General features: G+C 33.0%; 1 pseudogene; it reads right to left on the bottom strand.

Annotated features, from left to right (window-relative positions):
- Positions 1-20,005, bottom strand: part of LOC142345748 (uncharacterized) — a 76,570-nt pseudogene extending 56,565 nt beyond the window's left edge.
- Positions 20,006-21,822: the final 1,817 nt, after the last annotated feature.

The raw sequence follows: 21,822 nt of genomic DNA on the forward strand, positions 1-21,822 counted from the left end.
CTTCAAGGAGAAGCTTTTAAAAATCTGTTCCATTTTTTTTTACCGATTACGCCTTATTTTTACGAGAACAGAACGATTTTTTTTAATCTTATGTCAAACCAATAGTACGAAACGGAACTACTATTGAAATTTTCTTAAAACCAATCAACATGTTGTGTTGTTTAAAAGAATTTTGAAGTAACTTTCCGGAAATGCAAACCCGAGTCAATTGAGCAAATACGAGTCCACAAATTGATAAGCAACGCCTGAGTGTTATATGCTTTTGACATATTCAAACTACTAGTACAACTAATAAAAAATCCACCGGTAAGCGAAGTTTTTCATTCAGCGGACTCGGACTTCAATAGAATCATGAAAAAGAGAAATCAACAGAGAACACAATCTCATGAGAAAAATTGTTTGTTATTTTTTTGAAACCAAATCTGATTCGAAATGAAAAATTCACTAAAGTAGGTAAGTTCAGAATTCTGCTTGATTAAGATACTATCACTCCCACCAAATCATTACGACCTTGAACACAATTCAACAATATAAATCTTAACCGTCACTTTATTCGAAAAAACTAAAACATGAATCAGGAAATTTGTATAAAAAGCAAGAAGAAAAGAGAAATGTTTAACTTGTTCTTTTTATTAGAAGTATTAAAATGATTTTCGAACTATATAGCAGCTTGTACTTTTTCGATTTGCTGGAAACCGTATGCAATTGATCAACTGTGATGCTCGTGACGCACGAAGAAACTACAAAGCACAATCATTCTATATATAAAGAAAAAAGCAAAATTAGAATGATTCTGAGAGTTCATTGTTTCTCGGTTCACTTGCGTTTTGAGTATTTTCAGTCCAACTGTTTTGAGTGCTAACTAATATTGTTTTAATGACTGCTTTTAGTGCCAACTATATCGGAGACAATTTTGTTTAACGAACAAAATATAGGAACACCGTTATCACTTTTTTGGAAAGAGAACGAGAAAGACCAAGTTTTTTTCAAGGAAATGAACTTTATTCATCACAGTTCTGTGAGGAAATTCAGCTAAACTTGAAACCTGAAATTTCAGGCTTAAATTCATAATAATTTCATCATAACATTACAGGTTTCAAAGATAATGTGATACTTGATAAAAGAACAAGAGAAGAAAAAAGTCGTTTTTTCTTCAAATTCTTAAGTTCATTAGTTTTTTTTCCTATTATTCGAATAACCTTTAAGTTTAGACGCTCCGTTGTTTTCCAAACCGACACCAGCTATAGTCAGCAACCAATTTCAAACAACTGGGACAAATGAGTTAATTTTTGCTTCAAAAACCAAGAAAAACATTTTGAAAGAGAAGACAAAAACGTAATTCATGAAAGTTTTCGCGTACAACTGGGCTATATTTTGTAACCCTTTCTGTTAGTTGTTACGTAAATCGTTGTTAAATTGACGTTAAAATAATGGATTTAGTTCATTTAGAAAAATCAAAAACATAGCAACTGAAATTTTATATATATATATATATATATATATATATATATATATATATATATATATATATATAAATATATATATATATATATATATATATATATATATATATTGGTATAATAATTGATGTTCCGATTTTAGAAAAAGGCATATCTTGCCAGAATAAAAATAAACCTGAAACCCCTTTGTTACTCTGCAAGGGATTTTGTATGATAATACAATTGTTTCGCGTACAACTGGGCTATATTTTGTAACCCTTCCCGTTAGTTTAAAACGTTGTTAAATTCACGTAAAAATAGTGGATTTGGTTCATCTAGAGCATTCAAAAACATATCAACAGGAATTATATATATATATATATATATATATATATATATATATATATATATATATATATATATATATGTATGTATGTATGTATAAATGATGTTCCAATTTTAGAAAAAGGTGAAATCTTGACAGAAAAAAATAAATGTGAAACCCTTTTGTTACTCTGCAATGGTTTTCGGATGATACCACAATTGTCCTCTCGGATTAATAATTCGGGAACCGAAATTGGCATAACAAAAAAAATCCATGCTATCAGATAGTTCTTTCGCTCATTACATGGATTCGCAACAATAAGATAGTATATTATTTTGCATGGTGTCCTATATCTGTATGCGTGAGCGATTACGAAATACACAAAATAGTAACTTTATCGAGAACAGAGACTGTTTGTTGATAGGCAAGGCATTCTTTTTCAAGAGAGCAAGTAATCTAGAGAGAGTAAGTAGGCTAGATAAATCATTAAAATTGGCACCCCAAATAGTTTTTCAACCTTTTCAAACCTCTAAGCAAGGCACTTTCCATGAGAAAATAAGGAGAAATTTTAGAAGACATTTTAAAAGTATAAATGTAGGGACAATTTTTCATCCAAGCGGAATTCATTGGATTACGTTTATTCATTCTAAGTGTTTGATGTCTTTGTACTTCAAAATATGTTTCAAGTTGAAAAGCAAAGATAAAAAATGCTTTCAAGTCAAGAAAATATTTTTTCAAGTAACGGATTTTTAAACGTCTCAAAATTTCTATGTCTCAAGAAAGTCTGAACAATTTCAACAAATCCATTAAATGTGATTTAATTAATGGTGAAAGCACTTCATAGTACACATTGGAATAGTCATGACCATTGCTCAAGAGCAAAATTTTTTTTGGTCAGACAAAAAATGTAATATAAATACACCGATCATAAACTGCAAGACCAATCAAAGGAAAAATTCAAACGTTGCCTTACAAAACGACCATTTTTATCTCCATTTTCTCGCCAACACACAAAGCACGTGTGGTGTCTGTTATTCTTCTAAGTGTGTCTATTGTCTTGATCTCCCCCTTATCTTAATCTCCCCCCCCCATCTTATCGTATCTGCTTTCTCTTTGTGTTCACACTTCTGCCATTATTACATAAAGTGATAAAAGACGGTGCCATTTAGATTGCGAAGCAATGCACCAAAAAAAACTTCAATACCTTTCTATCATAGTTTTTAGACGGCAAAAACAATTAAGTTTTTCATTAAAGCTAAATCAGAACCAAGTCAATTTGATCACTCCAAAAGATGTAATAACAACCAGCAAATAAGTTTTTGGGCAATCTTCACGAAGTTTGAGATACTCTTGTTTGACGAACCTGAATGCTACAAAACGAGCAAAAAGAAAATGGCAAAATTCAGTTAAAACAAAAAAAATGAATAAAGTTGAACCATCAGCAAAAAAGCTAACAAAAAATTAACTCAGCCATTTCTCGTCAAAGTGGTTAGATTATTTTCACGTTTTCACGTACAATGATGTTTACTTAGACTGAAAAAATTATCAAAGAACTTCTAAAATCAGTTTTCTGAAAACTGTTATCAGTTTTCACTACCGTCTCCAGACATTATACCAAACCATTAATATAAGCTCACAATAACGAGCGCGTGAGCTCGACAACGATCCGCAACCGCATCAGAAAGACCAATGATTCAATGTTTCTCTTAAAGTAGAGGAAGCCAGGCGCCACATTAGTGTAAAATTAATCAAAATTGCTTTTCTACAAAAGAACTATAACTATTTTTAATGAAAACAAATTTTGGCCGCAAGTCTATAAAACTGTACGGGGCAAATTCAGTCTCCCTCTTGTCGCTAATATGCATTTGAGTGAAGCAGCTAATCGAAAAAATTAAAACGCTTAAATCAAAAAACATTCTTTATGTGAAAAGGGCTTGCAAAAACGATTAAAAACCTGCAATTTCAGCCATAATCATCATAAATTCAAAAAATGGTCATTCGTATATCAGAAGCGGAGATATCGGAGTATGAACAGAAGCGAAAAAATATAGTATAATGCGACGAACAAGGAGGATCGGTAATGTGCGCTTGCACATAAAGTTCCGACCCCGCCCACCTACATTTTTCACTTAATTGTCCGCCAAACGAGGAAGAGATTAAAAAAAACTAACATATAATTCAACAAACTACTAAATAAACAAGAACAATCTAACTTAGAGTAGAGGGCCAATAAGATCTGTCATTATTATGACTACCAGTAAAGACGGCGATAAAATCAAATAATTACAAAAAATTAATTAAGATCGGAACCGTTGTCCATTTTTCTTAAAACCATTAATAACAAAGTCAAAATGGTATTAGATAAAACTCATACTGAAGAAGAATAACCTGTACTGCACTAGAAAACGATATGGGACTTTTCCTCAATGCGACTTGGTAACAAGTCGACAAGAAAAGAGCAAAAGGCAAAGGAGCCAAGTTTAATAAAACATTGCTTTTTCGAAAACACTTAAAATCAAATTTATTACAAACCTTGTGCATCAACTGAAATCATTAAAAGATTCCTCAATACAGAGTGAGTGAGACCTTTCGTCATCCAGGATATCTCATATGACTACAAAAAAAACAAGCAAAAAGAAAAATTTCAAAATATGCACAAAAACGGTGAGGCAGCCAAATAAATATTAACCTGATCACTGATGACATTAGCAATTTTTAATTGCGTTTTTTTTCAAATGGCCAGAAGACCGCCCATTACTGTAATTTTGAATAAAGAGAATCAAAAACCTACAAAAATGGGCGAATAAGCAAAAATCACAAATAAATTATACAAACTCGTTGTACCACGAACAAAGACTATTTGAGGAAAACGAAACCGTTAAAAAGAACAAAATTTAGCTTAATAGATAAGGGATGTGACTTGTCTATAGAGATACTAAGCTACAAGTTAACAGAATTAAGATTAGCAAAACTCAGAAATCAATTGTCTTTTTCTAACAAATATCTTCAAAAGTAACTAAGATTCAGCTTTCGACCAAAAGAGTAATTTATTTTGCAAACTCTTTGAAAGGTAATGGCAACTTTTATTCGTGAGACTAAATGATAAGATAACATTAAATACAAGCAAAACTAAATCATTTCACAAACAACTTTAAAAAACTAGATTGTTGAAGCCATTAAATTTTAAAAAAACCACGGGAAAAGGAAATCTTCACATGCGTCTCCTCTGAAAAACATAGAATCTTTTTGTAGAACGACTATCTCAAACTGACAATAAAAGGAACCACAAAAAATGAAAAAGTATTTAAAAATCACAAAATTTTTCTGCAACAAATGGTCTAATACCTAAAACCATCCGTCAAATCATTAACCAAGAGCAAAATGTTTGTTTGGATCAACAACAGCAAAGAGGAGACTTCTCAATAATTACGCTTAAATACGAACAGGATACAAAATAGTAAATTACGAAAACAAGTCGAAAATTGACAAGTTGAAGAAAACTTCTAATCTTTTGGAAAAAGATTTATTTGAAAGTCTACATAACCATTATCTATATACTGATATCAGTTATTTAGTTCATTTATAAATCTACAATTGTCCAAAAAAAAATAACAACAAATACGGTACATAAATTAAATAAAAACTATTCCAAATTCTGCAAGAGAACGGTGTCGCAAACCTTAAAATCATAAGCTATGAAAACAATAAATATGTTCAATTACGAATTGAACGTCTTTTTCTCTTTTTGCAACGTCTTTTTTAGTTAGATTTTTAAGTAATATGACAATTAACAAAGAAATACAAAGGAGAGCAATAATCGGCAATTATGAACAAAAATCACAAAGTTTTTTTATGAAAACTTGTTGTACAGAACCCAGGAAGCCGATCTTTTTAGAAAATCCACAACAAATGTTAGCTGGTATATTATACGAAAAAAGGTTGCGCATATATGAGAATAAGTTCAAAGTACACAAAAAAGATGAAAAATTGACAAGTTCAAAGAGTCACTGAAACTTTCTTAAAACAAATTTATTCGATGTCATAAGAAACGCACGATAACAACCAAATGCAATGTAGATGTTCGTCTACACCTCGTCCAAGAATCCATTGGAATCTAATACACGTACGAATTAGTAGTCAGATTGCAAAAAGAATAGCAATTAAAAGCAAAACACAAGATTTCATTTGAAGTTTACTAAAACTCTTCTTCAAAGCCATAAAAACCAATAGCTTCTCTGAAAACATACTATATCTACATTTGGCCCCAGTTTATGTAAACGAGAGCAATCATTATTTGAACAGTGAAAAGAAAATTTTGTCAGTAATCAAAATTGAAAGAACAATACAAGCAAAAAAATTTTTGAGAAGGCAGCAGCAAAAAAAATTCTGATTGTAAGAATACATGATGATATCAAATCTATCCCTGATTTTGGCGCATGTCCAACAAACCACCCAAAATTTTCAATTGTTTGCAAATTAGGCCAATTGTTAGGCGAAATATTTATAAAATTAAAGAAAGAATGAAGATATTTGAGAAGTAACGAGTTAAATTTGAAAAAAAAACAGCAAAATTTTAAAACCAGAAGACTTTTATAGGGCGCCAGATATAAACTAGCTCTCTTTTTGGAGTTTACGGAGATTGTTTCAGCGGTTTCTAGGTCTCTACGTTTGGTAGCTTTCAACAATTTTGACTAAAAAGCATATTTAGGGCCATTTTTGATGAAAAAAAAACGAAAATTGGAAAATTTGCCAAAATTTTTAGCCAAAAAAAATTTCAATCAAACAATTCAGCAACGGGTCCTCTATCTTAAACGAAGACAACGAAACTCTATCGTTTTTTTAACAGCTTTAACATGTTTTTAGTTATATTAGCAATATTGAGCCGAATTTTGACGAAAAAATTGGAAAATGTGAATAAAAACTGTCGAATACTCACAACAATTTAAACCTCGATAGCTCCCTGTAAAAAAAGAAACTTGAAAAAAGTCTTCTTAATTCCATATTCTAGGATGTACCCAATAAAAGGGGGGGTCGGAACAATTAAGCTGCCTACGATAAAATTCAAACAATTGGATTACAATAAGTGAATAAAAATAAAGAAGCTGTGAGTAATAATGATCGTTTCCAAATTTAATTTACTAAAGAGTTGCGTATAAATTTCTGAAGACAATGTCAAATTTAGACTAGAAAAAAACTATTTCAATCTCAGATATTGGCACATGTTTTGCCTGAAGTACAGAGGCTGCAAAGTTTTGAACTCTTCGATTGATCAAGAAGCTTGCAGAGGAAACTTAGATCTATTGACAGCTAGCCAGCTTAATAAGGCAATTGATAATTTAAAAAAAGTTATGTTCTAACAACACCAGAACACATAATAGGTACCCTGTTAAAATACCAACTGGAAAACAATGGGGCATGACTCGTATGGGCTGCACGTCCCGCTTTCCGTCCCCATAACACCCTTATTACTCTTTGAAATAATTACTTTTTATTATTCTATTGGCTGCCATTAAAATTAAAAATTTTTTATTAATCAAAATAATAATAACCAAAGCAGTTGAAATTCATGAGCGATGAAATAAAAATTTCAAATCAGCAACAAATTTTTCGAAAACATGCATAAAGAAATACACTTTCATAAAAAATACTCTAAATTTTAGTCTAAGTTTTTCAGAATACCCAAGAAAATTGGAGAATAGCCGATTAGTATCTAACCAAAATAAGGCTGAAACCAAAGAGGAAGGATAATTATTGGGGGAATTAAATTCAAAGTTGTCTCAATCCAGGTGTCATTTTGGATTTGGAAGGTGCTAAGCTGAGTGGGGTTGATTTCACTGTCAAGATAAGCAAGAGGTACGCAGACAAAATGAAACAAAACTGGACAAGTTTTCCTTGATTAAATTTAACAGTTAGGATTCGTTTCTAACAGAATAAAACGGGTAGTCTAATTTCAACCAATAGCCCGTAAAACTGAAGTTTAGTAGTCCTGAATAAAGTTACCGCGAATAAGGAACACTTCTAACCGGTACTGAAGTTGCAGTAAATTATGGACAAAACGGCTGTTTGAATTACTGGAAAAAATACATTTCCAATACTCAAAATATTGGCTGGCGTTCAAATGAGGAAAAACTATATCTGCTTTTTGCTTTTTCAAACAAGGAAATTACAACTGCTTTTCCCTTTTTTATTAAAGTAAACAGGTAAAATAAAATAGGGAAAAAGGTTTGAAAAAAGAAAACATAAGTGAATAGGAAACGTACTCAAGTATACGAAGAGGAAAGTGGTGAGGTGAGTTACAGATGGGGGGGGGGGGTAATTCAGGTTTGTTGGGACAAGGAAGTGTGAACAAACAAATAATGATAGCAGGAAAGGACGACTGAAGGGGATATAGTGGTATACTTCTTGATATTAGAGCTGGAATTGAAATCTTGTCATTGAGAAAGAAGAGATGACAGTTTAGTGACAGAAAGTAAGCTACAATTTCTGTCCTATGCCTACACTTAAGCTCAAATGGAATACTTTTCACACCCTGACATCAATACTTATCTTAAAAACAATCCTTTGTGTACCACCGTTCCCTCACTACCCCCCCCCCCCCACACACACACACACACACCACAACCACCACCACCACCACCACCACCCCCGCAACCGAACCCAAACACTCAACAGAAAATCTCAACTACAAAGACAAATCGTTTGGCAGGTTTTCCTGTCTTCTAACTCAGCGCTTGCTTACATTTTTGACGATTTTGTCGACAAAAATAACAGACGCAAAACTTAAAATCACTCTCAATCTATGCTTGTCTTACTCGGAATAATAATATGCTATGAGTTATGCTACAATATTATATACTATCTCCCTCTTAACTTGGCCTCTGAGGGAATATTAATCATGGTCAACCAGTACTTATCCCAAATAAGTGGCCCAATAGTGTCCATAAAAACAGACATATTGCAGGATTCTGCCTTCCTTACAAACTGCACAGCGCATTGTAAAAAGCCATCTAGAAAAGATAGTAAAAAGAATAGAAACAAATACAAACGAGCTAGTATGAAATTAGGGTTGGAGGAAGTAGTATATTATATAGATCAGATTTGTAAGCGGGCTTCTTTTTTACTAGAGCTGTGAAGCGCTTTCCGGCAGTTTAGAGCGGGCAAAAATAGGGAAAATGAAGCTAATACGGGATAGTACAAAAAGCAGTGCTTTGATTAGCTCGGTATGTGTAGTTGGTTGCGGTTGGGAGAAAAGGGGGGGCGGTGGAGGGGTGCTGGTATTAGAATTGTAATTTAAAATATCTCCAGGCGTAGCTCTAAAGATGAAAAAGTATAAAAAGAATTAAATTGACATAAGGCCATATAAAAACGAGAATCAAAAGTCAAATTACACAGATCTGTCTTGTGACATTCTTTCATTTTTCCTCTCCAAAAAGAAAGCCCGCTAGCTCAGCAGTAACACTTCATATAATTAAAATTCTCAAAACCCTACAAAAATTTCTGATTAAAACTTAGAGAGATCAGAATTTCACACAAAGCGATAGAACGCAACTGGCCTGTGGAGCATAACTGCCCCCTAGGCCATTTTTGTAATTTTTGTGAATTGTTGTAACAGATTGCTTCCGGCTTATTTCATATTCATGGGTCTAGACAATTCAAAGAACCTACGGGCTTTTCAAATTAGTTAAAAATTTTAACCCGTTTACAAAAACCCTTCAGTCTACCCCTCCCCCCTCCCCCTTAATTCAACTTACTTTATAAATCATGCTATTTCGTGGTCTTTGTGGAGGAGGTGTGGGGCGGGGCTCAGAAAAATTTTCGGATTGATTCTGTTTTGGTCCCCCGGCTTAGTGGGCACATATAGCTTTTACGCTCAATGCCCCCCCCCCCCCCCCGCCTGTTCCGTTTTTTTTGTATTAAAGTTCTCTATAAAAACACAACTTTTCTAACTGGGGGTTATAAAAAAGACCGGGGGGAGGGGACAGATTTTCATTCCCATTTTTTTTTTGGGGGGGGGGGGGGGGGTGGGTGTTTGAGGAGGGGTCAGAGACAAGCAGCACAGCGCCTACTTTTTTTCGATTATCCGCTAAATGTGGAAAAGATTTCAGAGAAAGATTGAAAATTTATAAAGCTCGCAGTGTCCAATTTGAATTCCGGCAGGATTAATTTGAAGCCGCAGTTTTGTAATTAGATTTGGCACATTAGTCGGCTCCAATTTAACAACTGGGTTCTCCATGAGGTAAATTTACCTCATTAGATGCAATTTTGTGGCCATGGAATAAACCAAGTACAAATCTCAATGCAAAAAAGCGCGTATTTCTGAAAATTTTAAGGTTCAGTTCCTAAAAATCTTTTATATGTGAACTGAAATTTAGTTATATTGCATTTATTTCAATTGGTTGAAAGCAGCCCAGCACTTAAATCCAATAATACGGTGGGCGTTTTGCCTCTTTGTTCTGGGTTATTGAGTGCAGTGTGTGTGTGGTATATTTTCCAAAAAAGAAATCCGGGTACAGTATTTGCCCGCGCGTCCAGATAAGCATCGATTTTAGCCCTCCTCAATAAATATATCTAAAATTCTAGGCTCGGAATAAAAGCAATATATATTCCTATCTACAACTGCGTAAATTTAGATGTGTAAAATTTATCTACAATGTATTAGGGTTATTTACGCGAGTCCATTTTCAACCAAAAAAAAAGCGAAAGATGTAAATTATTGGTATTGGGATTAAGTTGGCTGGACGCAGAAATGGACGCAAAAACAAGCGCTGAACTTGATCACAATCTACCACGCATATTTTCAAAGTTGTAAAGACCCAACTAAAAAGCACAAAAAAGTAGGATACAAAATAGAGTTGTAGTGAATAATGCCAGATAAGTTCGTAGTTTTTCCTAAAAGAAAGGAAAAGAAACAAGCCACAGGGAAAACAGATAAATTTTTAAAATCGTTCCGGCAATCAATCTAATTGTGAACGTACACATCTATACCTGTGCCTAATGTGTTTACATGTGCTCATATGTCCACCTACGCATGAGGGCGTTTGTTCACTGGTGATGGTGAAATAAAGTAAACAAAAGTGATTTTCAGATTGAGAGGAGTAGCTGAGATCACTTCAAATCAAGTATACCAGGTGGGGTGGGGGTACTTATCGATTTTAAAGAACGCATTAGGCATAAACAAACACGACCGATTGACGTAGGACGAAGTGCTCTCAAACCACAGCGGACACGATCCTATTGTACAATGCCTTCAACAAGGGGGATCTTAGCTAACGTTGGCCGGTGGGGAAGGGGGGTGGGGGGGTTCATAACTTCACACCGAAGACCTTAAAATCAGCTTATCAAAGACTGTTTACTACCCTACAAGGAAGTAAACTGAGCAAAATAAAACCTATGTGGGTGCATTCTGCATGTTTTGAGGTAAAAGCCACCAATTGAGTTCATGTGTATAAATTTCTGATGAGGTCAATTTATATCAACAATCTCCAAAAAGTCAAGGGCCATGGTCATATTGGTCAAGCAAAAAAAAACGCTCCCGATTAAAACAATTGCGAAAAGAAACTGTTTGACAATGTAGTTAACAATAGGCAACGAACAGTAGGCTACAGAGCATGCGATATAACAGTAGCACAAAACGAATTTAGGTTCCAAAAATGGTTCCGGAAATCTCAATTAAGCATTAGTTAAGTTGAGCAGACGTTGTAGCAACATCGCACCAAAAAATTCACTTTCTGCGCATTCTGACACCTTTTAATTGTAACCTAATTTTCTACTTGTAAATATTACCGTTATGGCTAGAACTTAACATATTCGGATTATTTAGCGCCTGCCATTTTTTGGCTCTTTCAGTTATCTCGCATTAATCGAAACAAGACGGCTCGCGAGAGAATGTGTCTAGCACAGAATGTTCCTGCATACTTCTTAAGTTTGTCAAAAACTTCTTGTTGTGAGACAAAAAAGTCTGTTGACTATTATTTCACCAAAACTCAAACGGATGCAAATTTTTCGTAGCATTCTTAAGCACTATTTTTTCTAATTTGAAGAGAAGAACAATTCGGAACGTTCAGGTTGATATAATTTTACCAGAAGAAAAAATTAATTGAGTTGTCAAGTATTTTAAAATATAAAACAAAATTTCACACAAACTTCAATGTAAAAAGGACCAGTTGAAAGCATTTGCTAACGAATAAAATGAAATGAAAAATTATAGTCAATTTCTATGACAAGTTTTGTCTTTATCGAAAGAAGTAATTCACATGTTTCTGTTTTAATGCATGTCGTCTATATCCACGCAATTCTGAACTTTGTAAAAGCTAAAGCAAACCAAACATAGGTTGTTTTTTCTTATCAGGTTTTTACGTATAAATTGAAAAAATATATAAAAATTAAATTCTTCTAATTGGAGTTCAAAATTTTCTAATTAAATGGCAATTTGAATAACACTGATTGGCTGAGCTGTATGAAAAAATCATGCTTCATCTTTTTTAGATCAATTATGCAAAGTAAATTTAAAAGTAAAAAAAATCATCCATTTAGAATAACGAAGCAGTGTTGAAAAAGGTAATGCGTTCATCGTTTTCTCTCAAATTATAAAAAGATGTTGCAATAAAGTTCCAAAAGATGACCAACTAAAAAAATCTAACAAATATATCAAAAAACTGAACCCAAAATTGATTCCAATAAATTGAACCCATAGTTACATGGAAGACTTGGCTTTGCAACCATTTGATTAAAAAAGAAAAATTTTCCACTTAATTGAAGAACTTTTTGTTCAGATATTATTCGAAATGAAAACATTGACAAAAGCCTAAAAACTTTCATTAAAAACATGAGGAAACTAATGGGAAGCAAACCAATGTGATTCAAAATCAACAGCGCAAGGATTCAACTGACATTAAGCATATAGAGAGTTTAAAAATTCGTCCTCTCAATTGTTTTTTTTTCTTGTTGTATCTTTGAATGACCTCTATGAAAGAATTACCCAAACATTAATGTCAAATTAAATCCTTCCAAAAGTACGGCGTACAAGGTACGGCGAGTTACCTTGTATAGCAGGAATTTGCGCAAAGTTACACTAAAGTTGTCCTTTTTTTCTGTTCAAAAAGTTTTGGCATTGCAGATATTTTATTTCTCATTGAAAGCAAAAGTTTGCTAGTGACTGCTCACATTTTTAAAGAACTGCCAAAAAACTCAACCGTAGATACACACAAAGACTAAGTTAGAAAGTCAACTGAAGCATCAGGAATGATCAACATAAAAAGAAAAATGATAATTTTTTCGTTCTTTTTAACAAACCTAGATTTTTGTTGTTCTGATCTCAACTCTCCAATATTTCAGCAAAATTGTGAGTTTTTTAAGTCAGATCTTAAATGAACTACACGAATTAGATTTAGCGTAAGCGGCTGCAGAAAATCGCAAGAATTTAAGGGTTTTCAGTTTTGTTTGATCTTTCTCTGAAATCGAAATTATCAAAAAGGATAAACACCTGTTGAATATGCTGAATCAAAAGGTTTTTTAGTAAATTTAAAAGAGCAGAAGGGTTAAAGAAAAGACCGTGAGAAATAAAAAAAATGGTATTTTGTCCTTTTTTCAAAATTTGTTTTCCTAATCCTTAGAATGAAGTTTTCACTTGGTTTTATTCCGTTTTTGAATAATTTGTTTTGTTCAATATATTTTCAAAGGAATGTATTGACAAACTTATCATCACAACTAAATATAAAAAAAATTCATCCCCCCTCCAAATCTTGAATTCCTTCTCCCTTTTCTCTTTCAGCAAATTTTCAAACACTGAGTTAAAAAGTATTTATCGGAAATCAAAAGTAACCTAAAGGGCTTTAAAAAACGTAAAAAAATTAAAATTTTACTGAAGAAAAAAGCTGGCCTCACATAATTATTTTCCCACTTTAAAGAATGTTGGAACAATAAATGTATAGAAAAATCTGATTTTCACCTAAATTACCAAGAATCTGCTAAAAGGAGATTTATTTTTTAAAATATCACTTAAATTGGAATGTTTCTAGCATTGACATGAGCGTAATCAAATGCACGAAAGTAATGATAAGCATATGTCAGTTTAAAAAGGGTAAAGAGCTGACTATTGTGATAAGCTGACTTAAAAAAAGAAAAACATTGTTAATTCCTTTGAGTATGAACTATAAAATACAGAAGAGAGTTTAAAGGCAATGTAGTGTTAAGAAGTATAAAAGAAACAAACGTCACATGTTGTGAAAGTTTTAAATTGTATTAAATTTACAATGTGCTAAAATATCGACAAACTAAGAGAGATGAATTATCATTGAGAAAAATTTTAAAAAAGCTAATTCTACAATTAACATTTTAGAGAAAAGAGAAAGTTTTAAAAAATGCTAATCTTCCAATTAACATTTCATAGAAGACTAAATGACGCCCTAAAATTAAGTCGAATTAAGATTGAATTTGAAAGATTTGAGATTAGAATTCAATTCAAAAACCGTCGGGTCTTTTAGAAACTCATTCCAGAAATGATATTTTTGATTGTAGTTTTGAGAGCCGCTTTTTAGGGATATTCCGCATCAAGGTGAGAGTCAAATCGTTACACCAGTCAATTGCTTTTTTTGAAAAACAGTTTTGCAATTTATTTGTTTTCTTGTTTGCTCCAAATGACAGCTTGTTTGTACGGTCATTCATTTTAGCACTTAGGGTGGCTAACTTGAGTTCATCGAAAGCTGGTAGATCTGCTTTTAGAAGCTTTATAAAATATATAATAACACGATACCTTATGAGGTATTCTACTGGTAAGACTTTGTGTTTGATCTTGAGATCAGTGGTCCTGTCAAATTTGATTCTATTGAAACATGCCTTTAGTCCCCAGTTCAGTTGTTTATTTAGAGTAACTCGAAGTGATTTTTTAAGACCTGAGAACAGAACAATTGGTTAATGCAGATGACTTAAAACAAGAGCGTTCAGTAAAACAGATCTAGTTTTTTCTGGAAGTATATTTTTGATGGAGTAAAGCCATTTCTCTTAGTACATTTTTTATTTCTTCATCGAAAGAAAGATTACAGTCAATATGAACTCCCAAGTATTTCACAACTTTTTTCTCGAGAACTGTACATCCGTTAACAACTATTTCTTCGATTTTGTTCCTTTTAGGAGCTCCAAAAATAACGAATTCGGTTTTGCTTTCATTTACATTTAACTCATTTTTCCTGACAAGAGAATGAGTTTAACAATACTTTTTTCAAGATGTAACTTTGATTCAGAAATTGTTTTTCCACTGCAAAAGTTAAAAGTATCATCAGCGTACTGGATTACATTAGAATTCACATCAGTATCATCTTTCATATCATTTACATATATGTTGAAAAGCAGTGGGATAAATCCAATTTGATTCATACTTCGACGATTTGACTTTTTGAACACAGTTTTCCAGATAGGATTTTAGAATTGTATTTGCTTGTTCACTAAAACCTAAAAATTTTGTTTATGCAGAAGAGTAGGATGTTATATCGAATCAAAAGCTTTTGATAGGTCCAAATAAGCTCCTGTGACGATGTTTTTTTTATTGAGATCATGTCCGATATTTTCAATGCAATTTTAAAGAGCATCTGTAGTCGACATTTTTTTTCTGTGTACAAACTGTGTTGTTGCAGGCAACTTATTCGTCTCTAAGTAAGTTAATATTTGATCTCGAAGAAGGATTTCGAAAATTTTAGCTAGAGCTCCAGTAAGCGAAATTGGTCGACAATTTATCGGATCTTCAAGATCATCTTTCTTGAAAAGAGGCAACAGGTGGGCACGCTTAAGGTCGTCAGGAAAGCGTTGTTCAGTTAAGAATTGGTTAAACAAAAAACAGACAGGTTCAGCTATGTGTTCTCTTGCATCTTTTAAAGCCCAAGCTGGAATGAGTGATAGACCCAACGGTTTTTCGACATTTAAATTGTTGAGTATATCAAATATCTACTTGGTTGTCGTTTACCTGTATACAAATTTGTTACTGTGGCGTGCCGCATTATTACAGAATTGATACTGTTCTTTTTTACCAAAATATTCACCTAACGCTGAACATTTATAGTTGAGAAGATTGGCAATATCATTTCCATTGGTCAAATCCGTTCCAAAATTGTTTTTGTATCTTGGAATTTGTGTCTGTTTTTTCACAGTTTCTGATTTGGTTGATAAAATGCCAACTTTATCTTGCACTTTTTAAGTTTTGAAACACATCTAGCAGATGTTTTTCATTTCCTGCTTCAAAACAATTTTATTGTTGTTATTTGATATCTTTGCAAACTTTTTTACTGTATTTTTTGATATCCATTGTTGATGTAGCGTTAGTTTAGGCTTGTCATGGCGTATGAAGACGGTCTTTTGTGGAGCATGCTTTTTAATTACCGTTTCCAATGACGAGCAAATGCTTTTATACATGATTTCAGGATTTTTTGATAAATAAAATGATCTCCAATTTATTTTTCCAACATCTGGGGAAAAAGCAGTTTTAGAGTAGTTTGTTTTATCAAACACAATTTTTCTAACAATAGTCTATTAGCGACTTCGTTCTTGATGGTTTTCTTGTTGCTAAAGTTGTATTTGAATTCAGTAAACCGTACGGCAAGATCAGAGTTTCTAGAAGATTTCTTTCATTGCAATTAAAGTAATTAAGGTTGTAGTCGCCTAGTAAAAATTTTTTTTATTTTCAGTCACTGCTCTATCTAAACCCAGGGCTTGCTCTTCCAAAAACAAACTTATTAGTTGTTTTTTTGGACAGTAAGCCAAATTTATCAACGCTTGTTTGATTTTTAGATATTCTTAACTTTCATCAGCTTTAGAAAGAGCCATTAGAAAGAGCTTTTGTTGTCATTGATCGAACGCAAATGCTCTAAAGCAAACTTAAACTCAAAAAATGGCGTGCTGATAAACTTGTTGAACAATAATCGTCTACAATAATAAAACAATTACCTGCAATATGTAGGTGACAGTGAGATTTAGGAAACGATGACGATTGAAATTAACACAAAAATGTTTCTTTTTAAAAATGGGTTAAAATGTCACGAGGGTTAATCAATAAAAACGCTAACGTCTTTAATTGATTTTTGATCAAGAATTTTAAAAATCAAATAAAATCAGAAAATAATGTAAGAGCCTGTGAAAACGAATTGGAACGAAACGTACTCGATTCCTGTTTTCAGAAACATTTAGAAAAAGAACCTAAGCACTAATTCGTCAGCAAAAATTTTAATCAAAATTTGAATCATAATTTTGACGCTATATTCTCTGATGACAAAAATTTATTAGCAACAGTAACTACGAATATTGTTTTTAAGGGACGAGTAAAAATTCAAAGTTATTGTTGAATTCAAGGCTCTGTTGCTGGCAGAATTCAAAAAACGAGATTATCACAATCTTCACTATTGAACAAGCAAAATACTGCAATTTTTAGGATGAGAAAACTTTGCAATATTCAGCACGAGCAAGTAAAATCTAGTAATCTAGTATTTATGGGTACAAAATTGTTTGTTTGGAAAACAAGAAGTAATCAAATTTGTCAAAACATGAAAATGAGAATGTTTTTCAATGCAGAGAATGCAAGATGAATTATAATAAAATAAAAAGTAATCGCATGTACTCAAACATTTTAGAAAAAAAACGGATTTTTGCCACTTTCTCCCAACACCAACTTTTTCTACTTTCAAAACGTATTTTCACAATTGAAGGACACCAATTGATGTCGATAAATCTGCAGCGACATTCCAGTCAACAGTTGAAATAAAAAAGTTACAAAAATCACAAACTGATAGGAACGCATCTCTTTGCTCGTTATGTTGATTCTTTGTCAACACCATCATAGTGCGAGTAAACTGCTCCATCTGATGATTACAACTGGCTTACTAGAGTGTATACTATAACATGCTATGACTACATTTTTTGGCCATATTTTTGATCTACATACCATTGCAGTTTCAGATAATTGCAAAAACTAACCTGAAAAGACCTAGCCTGTTAATTTAAAAAATAGAAATAGTTTTTGCGCTTAAACAGAAAAATTGTTGTCTTCAATGGAACTAAATGCAAAAAAACTTTGAGCAGAGCAAAAAATTTTCGTGGCGCCCATAAGGACTCCTTTCATCTCGGATTCGAGACCTTCAAAGATATGTACTTACAAAAATATTTTTCTAACTGCTCGCGATTAACCTATTGTTACTGATTAAGACTTCAAAGCAATATATAATTCGACAAATCAATGCAAAATGTTTCCTCGTGCGGTCATAAAATTTCTCCAGCGCTAAGTACCTGCTAACCTGATACAATTAATATGACAAATTTAACGACATTAAAACCCGAAATTTGAAATATAAAACTAACCGTTTATGATTGGTAACGAGGTCGTAAAATTTACAATAGCAGTCTGCTTTATATTCCCCGTGTATTTGTTATAACCAAATGCAGTTATAAAGCCGCACGTTCAACTTCAAAAGTGAACCGTTATCAATGGAAAAGGCAGGAGCAATAACCTACCGGTCATAAATTCAGAGATTGCATCGCGGCAGATAATTTAGAAAATCAGCAATTATCACAATTTGAAAGCCACTGAAATTTAGAGCAATTTGGAAAGAATTGACTGATAAAAGATATTATAAACGACAAATCGTTGCCAGTGAGGTAACCTTATTGGATGATGGGGTTTTTTTTGAAGTATATTGTAATTAAACTAAATAAGAAGGCGGCGGTTGTAGATAAATGTGTTTTCTCTATTGGATTATAAATGGTGTAACTGTGGAAGTATTATTATGTATTATATCTGAAAGAGCTTGTTGACAAAATAGGACTAACTATGTTTCTGTCGCTTTGTGTTCTCTTTTATTTGATAGAAATTTGAGGTAGGAATAAACGCACCAAAATATTCCTTTTCATTCATTCTTCGTTTTATTCTTTTCACGCTGTTCACTCAACCGTGAAGCCCAAAGAGTGAAAGAGAGAACAGAAATATTTTGGATTGCTTCCACAATTTTTTCACTCTTTCCTATCCCTTAACGCCCGCCTTTCTCCAGTTTTGTCTCCCTAGCGATAGCCGATAGATGATTTAGCCTAAAATGAAAATAGAAAATCCTTTTTGAAGTTTCTATTTTCGAGTTACAACTGAAAAATTAAAAAGTAGAAAATCGTAGACGTTTTTGAGCATCGCTGAACAATTAGGTCAGCTTAATAGACTTGAAAACTTTTTAAAAAGCCTATTTTTTTAAACAACAAGACAAAGTTTTTTTGCAAAGACGAATATCGACTACTATTAAAAAACGAGAGCGTTTGTAAATTTATAAGGGAAAATCAGCACAAAAATCGGCTAAAAAGACTTATGGCAAAAAGAATGTTTACAAACGTTTGTGCAGCATAGGGTGCAAACTCAAAGGTAGTTTGTACTCCCGAAGTGCCAATTTAGCCCACTTGCTGTGAACAAATTCAACCCAAACGAATGTAAACAGCTCTTATTACAACCCAATGCATAGTAACAAGGGAAAACAGTGTGGAATATTTCATAACTGTTTAGTAGTGTAGTTTGGGCTACTTTCGGGGTGATAATATAGGGTAGGGAACTATCTCTCGATCTAATTCAATTTTGAAATAACGATACTCAAACATAAAAGCACAAATATCTATTTGAGATAAAATGGGACGGCGAAAATTTCATTTAAGTCACTAGTAAAATGAAACCAAGTATAAAAGTGTATCTATTTCTAAGTATGCATGTACATGTTATGTGCGTCCTTAACGAATAACGGATATTTTATGGATCACAAGTCTGGCATTTAAAGTTATTATGGTAATAAGGAGTTATGGCAATAATTTGGCGTTGTATGTTTTAATAATCCAAAATGGTATACTTAGCAATGGATAGCTAGTAGTAATATCCCCATATCCTCAACTAACTAACTAAAACTAACTACCTTAATAAATAATAATAGTAAGTTGGTAAGATCAGTGGTGTATGCATGTGTGTGTTATTAGTGGAAGTAGTATTCAAAAATGTGTCGTCGTTCGTCCCGAGGGGGGACTGACTAAATGGCTGAGTGAATGAATAAATGTATGAACAAGTATTAGAAGTAAAAGAAGGAATGAAGCTATGGAAAAACGTGAACTAAAAACACAGTAAAGACTGCTCACAAGAAAAACGTGAAGAAAAGCCGCGATTTCAAGCCATAGTGTTCTAAGTCCTCTTATCCATAAGACTTATTCTACTTTTCTCTTTTTGTTAATGCAAATGTATTTGTGTGCTTATTCCATGGTCAAATCAATTCAAAATTCACTTAAAAATAAAAAAAAAGTATTGATGAAATTTTTGGGATATATATTTGGAAAATGTGGTCAGAATTTAGTGAAAAATTAATGAAATTACAATAGTAAAACTAACAAAAAATCTTAAATCAGAATTTCTGTTGAGTAACGAATTTTTCATCTATTATTGATTGCTCTCCATCAAATAAATCGGAAAAAGGTGGATAAATAAAAACAATAGCCATTCTTAAAATGCAGACAAAAATTTTTAGCTACAACTTTTGAAGTGGAATTACAATTAAATTTACTTGCCTCAATGAACAAAAATACCGACAAGAGAATTACATAACTTTTTCTAGCTGTTCGCAGCTTTTCGTTAACTGACTTTCCACTGCAATGCGTTTGAAGCGACGTAATCAGAAAAAAAATAACTAATACAACTTTTCAATAGATCTCAAATTTTCAAATAAAACTTTTTTTTGGAACCAAAACTGCACACATGAGCTAGACAAGAGGTTAAATAATTGATCTTAAGCTTCTAAAAGTTTTTGTTTTTCTCGGACTTGAACATGTCTTGTTTAGAGCTATTGTGTGAATTCAAACACCAGAAAGCGTCAAACTGAAGAAAGTGCTTTGTTATTTTGTCCAGCTCAGATAAATTAAAAGTTAATATTTTTTCGCACCAACAGTGTTGTAGAATTGTTAATTACATATACTGGCTTGTAGATCAACATTTTGAGCGCACTGATAACTAAAAGTAATCTTTGGTTCAAAGCAAAATTCATCAGTCAGTAATCAACGTTGCTGTTGATAGATTTTCAGATATTCGCGCTCACTGTAAAAAAACAGTGATTTTACGTTAAAAGGAGTAGCAAAAAGGATGCTCTACTGTTTACGTTAGCTAATCCAGTTCAGCTCGAGAAAAACATTACTCTAAAAAACCTAAAAAAACTCTGTTGTTATGTAAAACGAGAGACGCTGTACAATGCTCCAACTTACCTCTCTCTAGCTTCAGAGTTAAATGTTACAGAGAATAGGTCCTTTTGCTCTAGTAGAAATTTCACTATACGTAAAAGATTTGAACAAAATCTTCGGATGCAGTTTCGTACAAAACACCCTCAACTTAGATATAAATCAAAATGGCAAAATTGAACACTTCTCGGAATAACAAAAAATATTAAACACAACAAATAAAAGCCGATAGATTGCCGGACAAAAGCCGACCGCGAGCAAAAAAGACTGCTGACCCGGGTCGAGGTTTTGGGTGAATTTTCGTAAGAAATGCGGTGAATGCGGTGAATTTTCGTAAGAAATGCGGTGATTAGGGTGAATGCGGTGAAAAAAAATAATTCACCACTTTTCACCGCATTTCTTACGAAAATTCACCACCAAATTCACCGCATTTCTTACAAAATTTCACCGCATAGACTGTTATGGCAAATCAATGCAAGAAATGCGGTGAATGCGGTGAAAAAAAATAATTCACCGCTTTCTCTCAAGCGGTGAATTATTTTTTTTCACCGCTAGATGCGGTGAAAAAAAATAATTCACCACATTTCACCGCATTTCTCACAAAAATTCACCGCATTTGCTTTTCAACGTTTACTCAATCTGATTTAAATTCACGAGAAATGCCAAGGTAGTAAGTGACAGTTGGGGCAGTGGAGTAAGCAGCTGAAGGCATGCAGGAGGTCTGAGGTTTGAACCCCTGTGGGGACGATACATTTTGTAAGAATATTCAGAACGCGGTGAAAAAAAATAATTCACCGCGATTCACCGCATTCACCGCAAAAAGATGTAAGAAATACGTGGTGCAAA

The sequence above is a fragment of the Convolutriloba macropyga genome, chromosome 9 (assembly GCF_964194025.1).
Source record: "Convolutriloba macropyga chromosome 9, txConMacr16.3, whole genome shotgun sequence".
Lineage (NCBI taxonomy): Eukaryota > Metazoa > Xenacoelomorpha > Acoela > Convolutidae > Convolutriloba > Convolutriloba macropyga.